The following is a 12,452-nucleotide window of genomic DNA, read 5'->3' as shown; positions in this document are numbered from 1 at the left end:
GCTTTGAATGTATACTTTATACATTTGACTTTCTTCGGAAATGCTGGGTTTTGTCTTATTTTATGTTTTTTTCATGTAGGGTGCACAGTAAACCGCTTTGAGATATTTTTTTTCCTTTTAATTTTTTAAGCGGTATAGAAATGAAATGAAGAGTAATAGTAAGGAAAAGTGGTAGGCTTGTTCTGGAGCCTAATATGAGAAGCTCCTGCTGGGCACATCTAGTCCACCTTCCTCTTCTGACAATGGCATTGGGATGTGGGTGGTGCTGTGGTCTAAACCACTGAGCCTCTTGGGCTTGCCGATCAGAAGGTCGGCGGTTCGAATCCCCATGGCAGGGTGAGCTCCTGTTGCTCTGTCCCAGCTCCTGCTAACCTAGCAGTTCAAAAGCACGCCAGTGTGAGTAGACCACTGTGACAGGAAGGTAAACAGCATTTCCGTGCGCTCTGGTTTCCATCACGGTGTCCTGTTGCACCAGAAACGGTTTAGTCCTGCTGACCACATGACCCAGAAAGCTGTCTGTGGACAAATGCAGGCTCCCTTGGCCTGAAAGCAAGATGAGCGTCGCAACCCCATAGTCACTGTTGACTGGACTTAACCGTCCATTGGTCTTTTACCTTTACCTACCTGTGGGTTAAACCACAGAGCCTAGGGTTTGCCGATCAGAAGGTCAGCGGTTCGAATCCCTGCAATGGAGTGAGCGCCCATTGCTCGGTCCCAGCTCCTGCCAACCTAGCAGTTTGAAAACACGTCAAAGTGCAACTCAAATCGGAAGCGTAACACTCAAAATGGAGCACATTCAGCTTCCGGAAAAAGTTTGCAAACCGGAACACTTACTTCCAGGTTTGCAGTGTTTGGGTTCCAAGGTACCACTGTACTTCGCTTTATGGTAGAAGACTAGTGAGCAGGATTAGGTCACGCTATGTGACTCATAAAACTCTGTCCTCCAAAAGATGAAGGAACCAGCCAAGTACTGCTTCTGCTGCCCTCTTGCCGCCTGAGGCAGTTGCCTCATTCTGCCTAATGCCAAGGCCGGCTCTGAGATGGGTAGCTGTGTTCGTTTATCTAAGCAGCTGCAAAGAAGAGCCTTCTGTTTCGTTTCGAGACTAAGGCCACCGAGGAACGGACGGCTGGGGAATGCAACGTCGGAAGTTTGGCCACAAAGATGGAACACAGAGGAGGAATTGCTGCATTTTAGCTCCCAGAAGTTTTTGTGTGCGAGAGAAAGAGAGAGAAAGTGGCTGTTATCATGGTGGCTGACCTAATCTCTCAAAACTGGCTGCTGCGAGAGAAGGTCACACCCTTGGCTCACGCCTGCTCCCAAGCCCAGATAATAATAATTATTACTACAATTATAGATTTTTTTCCCTTAGTTGCTTTACTCATAAAGATGACTCTATAAACATATAATGTATGTGTATATTCAGAACCATAAAATATATCCTTATGCTATTTTTCCTTTTGTATATCTACCGTGTCCATGATTTTCATTTTCATTTTTTTTCGTTTCTCCATTTTTTTAAAAAAAGATATTAAAAAACAACGGACTCAAATTGATTTATTGATATACCGCCCTCCATCCATAGATCTCAATTCACAAGATTAAAAACACAAGATGCAGAACAAGAAAACAAAACAAAACAAAAACACCCCCTAACAAAGACAACAGGAATACTAACGCCAAAGACAGTAAACAAAAACAAGCAGAACACAGCTTTATACAAATAAAAGAGAGGTCTAGCAGATCCTGCCCTACCTTGGGAGGCCACAGATACTTAAAAAACCTGCAAACTAAGGGCTAAAAGTCTGGCTGAAAAGAAAGTTTGTTTACCTTGTGCTGAAAACTAGACAAAGAGGGCACCAGGTGAGCCTCCCTGGGGATAACATTCTGCTGGGAGCCACCACTGAAAAGTCCCTTATTGTGTTTCAACCCTCTAGAGCAGGCATAGGCAACCTTGGCTCTCCAGATGTTTTGGAACTACAACTCCTGTGATCGCTAGCTAACAGGGCCAATGGTCAGGGATCATGGGAGTTGTAGTTCCAAAAACATCTGGAGAGCCAAGGTTGTCTGTGCATTCTCTAGAGCAGGCACCCCCAAACTTCGGCCCGCCAGATGTTTTGGACTACAATTCCCATCTTCCCCGACCACTGGTCCTGTTAGCTAGGGATCATGGGAGTTGTAGTCCCAAAACATCTGGAGGGCCGCAGTTTGGGGATGCCTGCTCTGGAGGAAGAGGACACATGGAGAAGGACAATGACAATCACAAGGTCTGGATCGGTTCATGTGGGGAGAGGTATTGGAGTCCTGGAGCCACATAAGCCTTTATAGGTCACCACCAGCACTTCATTCAAAAGCAATTGGTGCTTTTGAATTATGGTGCTGGAGGAATTTGAATTATGGTGCTGGACTGCAAGAAGATCAAACCGATTCATTCTGAAGGAAATCAGCCCTGAGTGCTCACTGGAAGGACAGATCCTCAAGCTGAGGCTCCAATACTTGGGCCACCTCATGAGAAGAGAAGACTCCCTGGAAAAGACCCTGATGTTGGGAAAGATGGAGGGCACAAGGAGAAGGGGACGACAGAGGATGAGATGGTTGGACAGTGTTCTCGAAGCTACCAACATGAGTTTGACCAAACTGCGGGAGGCAGTGCAAGACAGGAGTGCCTGGCGTGCTCTGGTCCATGGGGTCACGGAGAGTCGGACACGACTAAACAACTAAACAACAACCAGCACTTGAGCCTGGAAAATAATTGGCTTTTTGCAGAGCTCTTCATCCCCACCCGAGTTGCTGGGTTTCCCTGCTTCTTCCTCTCCGCCTGCCCCCTTCCTCCCCCAGCTGTCAAGCTTCATCTCTCAGAGGCTGAGGCCAGCTGTGGCTCGTGAATGAAGCTCAGCTCCTGCCATTGAAACAGAAACTCTGCATCATCAGCTGTGTGAAAAGCTTCTCTCTCTTTTCCGCCTCTTCCTGCTCAGCTTGGATAGTCTACTCTCTGCCTGCAATTAACAGAGGAAAAGCTATGTGGCAGTGGTGGAGCGGAGTTTTGTGACTGGCTGGAACTCCATCATTGAGAGCTGCCAGTTGACCCGTCAAGGAGTGCTGAAGTTTGCATTGCCGTCCTATGTGATTGTCTCCATCTTCTGGCTGGGCAGTGCAATTTTTAAGTTGGTGCCCTGAGCTTGCAAAGGTGTAGCATGTCTTGGCAAGCCTTACAATGTATCCTGAGCAGGCAAGCGCTTCTCTGCTCCTGTGGTCCTTTCCCCCAGGCCCAGTTGGGGTTGCACAACCTTGCAGATTTGGAAAATGTCCAGGGCAAACGTTCAGAACTCCCAGGACCGAGAGTGGCGGCCTAGTAGCTGTCTTACTACAAAAGAATTTCAGAAATAGACTGGAAAGAGAAGTTGCTGAATTACAACTTATCACCAAGCTCAAAACCATGGAGGGACCTGGTTTGAACAGAGACATTGGATTCTTATCTCATTATGCATGATAAAGCGATCTTCAGCCATCTCAACCCTTGCTTTTTCATGCAAAACCATTTGCAGTCGTTTTCAGCCATCAACAGCTATCAGTCAGTCAATCACCCACTTCCACCACCCTTCTGAGTGATACCCCCTCCCCACCCCACCCCCTCCCCACCCCTTCTCCACATAAGCGCCAGGGGACTCCTATTTCAGTGTATCTGAAGAAGTGTGCATGCACACGAAAGTTCATACCAAAATAAAAACTTAGTTGGGCTTTAAGGTGCTACTGAAGGATTTTTTTTATTTTACTTCGACCCAGACCAACACGGCTACCTACCTGTAACCTAGACTCAGAAAGGAAGTTTATAGGCAGAGGATAATTATTGCATCATAGGGGGTTGGACTTGATGACCGTTGGAAATCCCTTCCAGTTCTACACTTACGATTCTAAGTGGTTGCATGAGCATTGCAGAAGTTTGAGCCATGCCTCTTTTTGGGGTCCTCTCTTTTATTTACTGGTTTGCCCCTGAGCTGCAGATCAAATGTGCAGATCCAGTGGGCAGCCTGCCGGTCTGAAACTGAACGAGATCTTGAAACAAACCTCCAAGTTTCAAGAAGTTTCGCCTCTTTGGCAATTTTATTTATTCCCTTCACACACCTTCCAACATTCCTCAGATGAAAATAGGGGTATTTCTCACATTCCCCGCAACTGATTCCCCGCCCCGTATACTGCAGAGCATTTCCTAATTTTACTTTTCCCCCTCTTCTCCTGCCTTTGTATAAACCCTGCGGACCAGCACTGTTTTCAGGTGCGGACAATGAAGGTTATTAGGTATCATTTTGTGTTTGTTAAGACTGTGGTGATTTTTAGCATCCACACTTTGACGAAACTCTGTGGAGTATTCAGAGATGGTTCTCTGACTGTACTGTATGCAGTTGTTTTATCTTTGCTTTAAATAACATTTGAACAAAAACCATTGTCCGATTTCAGTCCTGCTCTCCTGTGCAATGAAGTATGAACCTCTCCCTCTTCTCTGTGCCAAGTGAGATCACGTGACCAGGGGGAAAGCCTCCTTTTCAGTTCACCGCACTGTCCATCTTCTCAGGCCAATGTGGGTGGGGCTGCCCTCCCAAGGAGGAAAGAGGATGGAGAAGGTGCGATAGCAAAAAATAATAATAATAATCCACTAGGGCTCTGACCTGGTCAGAAGGGACACAGGCAGCTTCCTTACAGTGAATCTAGTCATTGGTTCATCTAGCTCAGTAGTGCCGACACTGACTGGCAGCAGCTCTCCAGGATTTGAGAGTTGTCTCTCCTGGCCCGACTTGGAGACTGAGGGTTGAGCCCTTCTGCATGCAAAGCATGTGTCCTAGCCCTTTCCCCACAACGAGAGCAGCACCCTGTCCCAGCTGCACTGCTAGGCTGGTCCTCCTGAACCTTCTTGCATGCAAGGCATGCTCTATACCACTCAGGTATGGTCCTTCCCTAAAGTTTCTAGTCCTCAAGGTCCTCAATAAGCAACTGGTCACGAACAGGAACCTAGGAAGCTGCCTTAACCGAGTCAGACTGTTGGCCCAGAAACCTCATCTAAGTGCTGCCTGGATAGAGCTCAGCTGGTTACAGCATGGAGCTGATAATGCCAAGGTTGAAGGTTCGATCCCCCTATGGCACATCTGCATATTCTCTGCCCTGCAGGGGGTTGGACTAGATGACCCTCAGGGTCCCTTCCAACTCTACAATTCTACGATTCCTCTGGTGCCTTTCAGGTATCAGGTGAAGTCCTTTTCATTCCCCACTATCAGTCTACAAAAATCTGTTCTAAGCTACTTTCACTGCCTTTTGTCTCTGTTTCTCAAATTGGTTTTACTTTCGTACTGTCCGTAATGTACCCGTAATGAATGAATGAATGAATGAATGAATGAATGAAGAGGGATTGGGCAGCTGTCCTGGAACTGCCATCCTCCTCCCCCATCTCCTGCCATGATGCATCATCCTTTTTATATATACATAACAATTTATTAATTTTCCAAAAATAACAAAAATGAATAAAAGATAACAAAAACAACGGGGGGAAATCAAACAAATTTTTAAACCATAATTTTGTTTGACTTCCCTCCACTTCCCCTCTTGGTTCCATTGTTTAATGCTTGTTCATGCACGTCCATAAAACCTTATATTCTTAATAATTCGATTTTAAACCTTCTTCATCTTATTACAAGTGAGTTTTAAAAGTTCTACCAATGTAAAAATCGATACACAAAGCTTAAAGGATATGCATTAAACCAGGCATCCCCAAACTGCGGCCCTCCAGATGTTTTGGCCTACAACTCCCATGATCCCTAGCTAACAGGACCAGTGGTCGGGGATGATGGGAATTGTAGTCCAAAACATCTGGAGGGCCGAAGTTTGGGGATGCCTGCATTAAACATTTACACCCTTTTAAAAATTCAAAGTCCTCTTTCTTTCTTGGGTATCAAGTAAACTAGTTAGTCCTGTATAGTTCAAAAATTTATTTTGCTAATCTTTTTCTTCTTTGACGGAGGCTTCTTCCTTCTGAAGGAGCTGGCTGGTCTAGGCCTGGCAATCAGTCTCAAGTTCAGGGCCAAAGTCTTTCGCTCTCCTTGAGGCATCATCCTGATAAAGTCAGGGCGCAAGGAGCCCTAGGAATGAACCGCGGCCTGGAGTGAGGGGACAGAGAGGCGATTGTCACCCAGTCTTTCCCAGCTGCAGTATAACAAAAAAAATAGCATCTCTGCATGTACAGGCTGATACCCGGTGCCGCCACGCAGCCGCTGGCTGTGCCAACGATCCCTGGCACTGTAGCATGACTGGGGATGTGTGTGAGGTTATTTTGCTCTTGGGAGCAGCACCGCTGTGGCAAATTCAGAAGTGCAGGGTCCCCTTGCGATCGTCACAGCCAGACACCAGCCTCTTAAGCTCACACAACCTTCTAGGATTATGCAATAATTTCATAATTATTCTAGATCAAGGGAAGTAATAGTACCACTGTATTCCGCTCTGGTCAGACCTCACCTGGAATACTGTGTCCAGTTCTGGGCACCACAGTTCAAGAAGGATAATGACAAGCTGGAACGTGTCCAGAGGAGGGCAACCAAAATGGTCAAAGGCCTGGAAACGATGCCTTATGAGGAACGGCTTAGGGAGCTGGGTATGTTTAGCCTGGAGAAGAGAAGGTTAAGGGGTGATGTGATAGCCATGTTCAAATATATAAAAGGATGTCATATAGAAGAGGGAGAAAGGTTGTTTTCTGCTGCTCCAGAGAAGCGGACACGGAGCAATGGATTCAAGCTACAAGAAAGAAGATTCCACCTAAACATTAGGAAGAACTTCCTGACAGTAAGAGCTGTTCAGCAGTGGAATTTGCTACCAAGAAGTGTGGTGGAGTCTCCTTCTTTGGAGGTCTTTAAGCGGAGGCTTGACAGGCATATGTCAAGAATGCTTTGATGGTGTTTCCTGCTTGGTAGGGGTTGGACTGGATGGCCCTTGTGGTCTCTTCCAACTCTATTATTCTATGATTCTATTATTCTATTCCAATAATAATAACAACAACAAGGGATGCAATGATCAGTGCAGATCTCCATGTGTTGCCTTTCAGCCCAGTTCTACTATTTTCTGTGCACATACATGGGCAGATCATAGAACCGTAGAGTTGGAAGGATCCCCAAGGGTCATCCAGTCCAACCCCCTGCAATGCAGGAATCTCAGCTGAAGCATCCATGGCAGACGGCCATCCAACCTCTGCTTAGAAACCTCCAAGGAAGGAGAGTCTGCAACTTCCCGAGGAAGTCTGTTCCCCTGTCGATCAGCTCTTCCTGATGTTCTTCCTGATGTTTAGTCGGAATCTCCTTTCTTGGAACCTGAAGCCGTGGGTTCGAGTCCTATCATTTAGAGCAGGAGAAAACAAACTTGCTCTATCCTCAATACCCCTTTAGATTATTGAAGATGGCTATCCTCTTTGGACTACAACTCCCAGCTAGACAGGGCAGGGAGCGTGGGAGGTCTAGCTCACGCCATCTGGAGGGCACCAAGTTGGGCAAAGCTACCCTCTCGGAAAGGCTGGATGGGATTCTTTAGTGTTGCACCAATGCAGGTTGGGTATGCAAAATCCCTAAATGGGAGTTAGATTCCTAGCTGAAAGCTCTCCTTCCGTGCTTGCTGGAGGCTGGTGGCTGCAGTTGCAGTGTGCCTTGATCGCTGCCTGCCTGGGCGGCCTTGCGGGTGGTGTGGTTGCTGAAGGACACAGCCTTGGGGAAACAGCCTGAGTTTTTGTGTCTGCCCCTGGAGAGAAGCTCCCTCGTTCCTTTCAATGCCATTTTGGAAAGGAGAACGGTGGGTGTGCATTCCTGCTTCCGCCTACACGGGCAGCACGTGGTTGCAAATAGGCGTCTCAAGTTTCTAGTCCTCTCTCCTCGAAATGAAACTGTCGGTGCAAAAGGCTGCCCTAGGATTTCCAGTCGCCCAGGGAAGTTGTGACGCATGAAACAACCCCCACTGTGAGAATTTATTCTAAGGGTTCTTTTCCAGGTAAGTATGGCTGACTCTCGCATCCTCATCTGGTCTGCAAGCCTGGAGTAAGTGATTCCAGTCATCTTTCCGCTTCCCTTCAGAAAACACAAGGATCTTCCTTGCCGGATCAGACCAAGGCCCCCTTTGACTCCATTCAGGCTGAGAAAGGTCACAGGGAACACATGAAGGCGAGCAATGTCCCCACTTGGCTTGCTGCAAGAATCTGCTACTTTAAGCTAGACTGCCTCTGTCACTGGAGGTTCCACTCAAGCTGACAACCTATCCTTCTAAGCTATGGTCATTTAAATAAGGATTGTTTTATGATCTGTTCCCTACTAGCCTCGTTCCTGACTCCCTCAAGCTTGGTGTGTTTGCAGTGCCTCCAAACTCCGGAAATTCTTACAGAGAGAGAGAGAGAGAGAGAGAGAGAGAGAGAGAGATTGGCCTCCCTCCTTGTTTTGGGGTCCCTGTTGCCAGTTCTGTCCAGGAGGCCTTGATCTCACACCCCATGACAGACGTAAGCAGCGTTGTGTCTGTACCTGACTGCTGACACAAAAGTCAAGCACATTTGTGAATCAGAAGTGGGAGTCTTGCTTTGCAAACGGGGAGGGGAGGGAATAGTGGCTTGGAGGGGGGGGGGAATCAGGCGAAGCAGACATCCGACGGCAAAGTCAGATGGACTGGAATAAACACAAGCCTGAGTCAGGCAAATGCCGCAATCTGGTCCATGTTGAAACAGCCTGAAAATCAAGAACGATGCAGCGTTGATTAAATGCCCCTGCTATTTACTCTCTCGGGTTGACTCAGTGTTTGCAAAGCGGGGCCACTAGAGTTGCACCATTTTAAGGCCGTTTATCGGGAAGGCTTTTGGAAATACTTGGAAAGCTGTGCCGTCCTGCTTTAATCTTTTTCGTTTTGTCTGTTTGCATATTACGCCTTCGTGCCTCGGCTTCCTCCAAGCAGCTCAGTTGCAGTGTGTGAGGGCGTCCCATTTTATTCTCACAACGCCCCCTGCGAAGCTGGTGAAGCCAAGTGCCCGAGAGAGGCGAGCTTAAGGTCTCTCATCGGCCTCCCTAGCCGTAATCTAACACCTTTCCTGCACTGCGCTGGACCTTTTTAATGGCTGCCCCAAAGGCAGACTTCCAGCAGGTGAGTTTTCACCCAGCTAACATGATGGGGGAGTGCTGCACCTGTTGGATGTCTGCTTCTGATGCAGCTAAGCAGGGCCTAGCAAAGCGGCGGAGGACCAATCCTGGACCTTGAGTGGAGCATCATGGGTAGTTCAGTGGATAGGGGCTGGGTATTCACCCAACAAACAGGTATCAGTTTGGTACCTGTTCCGCTGGCTCCCTCCACCCCATGAATCCTGGGAAATGTAGTTTTGACGAAGATGCTGAGAATTGCAGCTCAAGAGTTCTTCAACTCTGATCTGGGACTACAACTCCCATCATCCTGAGTCAGCCCAGCCAATTGCCAGGGATAATGGGAGTTGTAGTCTGGCAACATCTGGGACCCCAGCCTTCCCCAACCTGGCACCCTCCTGTATTAGCCCCCGTCTGACATGGCCATGCTAGTTGGAACTGTACAATTGTGGGGAAAGATGCCCTATTCCAGGCATCCCCAAACTTCGGCCCTCCAGAGGTTTTGGACTACAATTCCCATCTTCCCCGCCCACTGGTCCTGTTAGCTAGGGATCATGGGAGTTGTAGGCCAAAACATCCTGGGGATGCCTGCCCTATTCCCTCCCCCATAACTCGGATTCCCTGGGAAGAAGATGGAGCGACTCTTCAGCCTATATCCGTGGTGCAGATAATACCCTTGAGAAATATGCTTCTCGTTTCCTTTTGGCTTTAATTCCTTCCATGCCCGTGTTTTGTTTGGGCTACATTCCTGCCTGGCGTAACCTTCTCTGCACCAGGCGGCCCTCCCTGCGCCAAAACGGCCGCGTCTCCCTTTGGAGAATCTCCGCCTGGGCCGAGGCCTGAACAGCTTGTTGTCAAACTGGTTGCCCCATCAATCCAGCCGCCTGAATCATTGCTTCCTGTCACCTCCTCCTCCACACGCCACGTGACTCTCTTCCCTCTCTCTTCCCTCGCTCATTAGGCGCTTGGCTACTAATTGCAAGCAGCTCGGGCCTTGGGGAAGGAGGGCTGTAGGCCGGGGTGGAGGGGTGGGGGAGCTGAGCGGGATGCTTGCAGGGCAAGCAAAGTGATCAATGGAGGGGATGGAGAGAGTCTCTGGTGAGGAAAGGCTGCGGCGCTTGGGACTTTTTCGGTTTGGAGAAAAGGCAAGCGAGAGGCAGCAGATAGAAGTTTGAAAAATTATGCATGGCCTAATAGAGAAATCATAGAATCGTAGAGTTGGAAGAGACCACAAGGGCCATCCAGTCCAACCCCCTGCCAGGCAGGAAACGCCATCAAGGCATTCTTGACATATGCCTGTCAAGCCTCTGCTTAAAGACCTCCAAAGAAGGAGACTCCACCACACTCCTTGGTAGCAAATTCCACTGCCAAACAGCTCTTACTGTCAGGAGGTTCTTCCTAATGTTTAGGTGGAATCTTCTTTCTTTGTCTCCACCTCTCCTAACACTAGAATTCAGGAGGGATGTCTGTTGAAGCTGAACGTTGCAAGGTTCAGGACCAAGAAATGACTTCTTTTTTTAAAAAAAAAATAATTTTTAAATTAAATTTCTGTTTTACCTTTTAGAAAATTCACTTAAACAACCTTAAAATATCAATGACTTCCCTTCCACTTAGTTGGTCTTTAAGGTGCTACTGAAGGAATTTTTTTATTTCCCTTCCACTCTTTCCATGGTTCATTTTGCACAACATAAATCCCTGCACATTTTATATTTTATATTTTATATTTTATATTTTATATAAACGAAACCATTCAGTATTCCATTATGACACCTGTCTAAACCTATTTACACTGTTGAATTTATCTTAATGCTACCCACATTTTCAAATATACACAATTCTTTTCTTACATTGCTTGAAAATTGTGTCAGAAATGACTGCTTCGCCCAGGGCAGAGTTAAACTGTAGAACTCAGTCTTGACCACCAAACTGGGATGGCTTGAAAATAGAATTGGGCTCCGGATCCCACCAGCTCCTAACAGCATGGCCAATGAGGGAGAATAATAATAACTATTATTATTATTATTGTTATTATTATTATTTCTATACTGTATTGCCCTTCGTCCAACGATCACACGGTGGTTTACAATTATAAAAACACTAAAATACACACCACAATAATGAACAAAAACAATACTCGCCTCCCGTCCCAGTTTAAAAAGTCATAAATTGTTTAATCAGCCAGAGGTCTGGGAGAAGCGGAACATTTAAAGATATGTAATGAAGGCTTCAGGCAAGCCTCCCAGGGAGATCATTCCGCAAAAGGGGAGCCACCACAAAAAAGGCCGTTCTCACGTTGCCACCCTCCAGACCTCTTGCGGAGGAGGAAGCACACAAAAAACGGATCTCGGAGGATTATCTCAGGGTCCGGATCAATTCGTATGGTGAGAGGCAGTCCTTGAGGTATTGCAGTCCTGAGCCATTTCAGGCCCTATAGGTCAAAACCAGCACTTTTAATTGGTACTGGAAACTGATTGGCAGCCAGTGCAGTTGGGCCAGGACTGGCATCATACGCCAACCTTAAGTTCAGTTATTCACATCTGTTCCCCTCCTTTAAAAATCCTCCTGAAAAGGCACCAGTACTAATATAGACATTTTTTGTTTGTCATTTTGCCTAATACAGACACACACATAGATAGATGGATAGATGATAGATAGATAGATAGATAGATAGATAGATAGATAGATAGATAGATGATAGATAGATAATTTCCCCCTAATATAATGCATCATTGTAAGTTATTTTCATCAATAGTAAGGGTAAAGGGGCCCTTGACCATCAGGTTCAGTCGTGTCCGACTGGGGTTGCGGTGCTCATCTCGCTCTATAGGCCGAGGGAGCCGGCGTTTGTCCGCAGACAGCTTCCGGGTCATGTGGCCAGCATGACAAAGCTGCTTCTGGCGAACCAGAGCAGCGCATGGAAACGCCGTTTACCTTCCCGACGCAGCGGTCCCTATTTATCTACTTGCACTTTGATGTGCTTTCGAACTGCTAGGTGGGCAGGAGCTGGGACCGAGCAACGGGAGCTCACCCCGTTGCAGGGATTCGAACCGCCGACCTTCTGATCAGCAAGTCCTAGACTCTGTGGTTTAACCCACAGTGCCACCTGGGTCCCTATATTTCACCCTAATAAATGCATTTTTTTGTACACGTTACTTGACTGGAGAACTGCGATGCAAAATGTGGAGACGGTCAGATTCTAATCGCTTCCGTTGCACTGTTTGGGAAAAGTGAGAGTTATAGGTAGGCTGACCTTCAGATGTGAACCGACTCAATTTCCTCCCCTACCCCAACTCTTTGCGTCCGCTAAGTCCTGCTCCCGC

Source organism: Zootoca vivipara, chromosome 14 (assembly GCF_963506605.1).
Source record: "Zootoca vivipara chromosome 14, rZooViv1.1, whole genome shotgun sequence".
NCBI classification, from domain to species: domain Eukaryota; kingdom Metazoa; phylum Chordata; class Lepidosauria; order Squamata; family Lacertidae; genus Zootoca; species Zootoca vivipara.
This window is presented reverse-complemented; position numbering follows the sequence as displayed.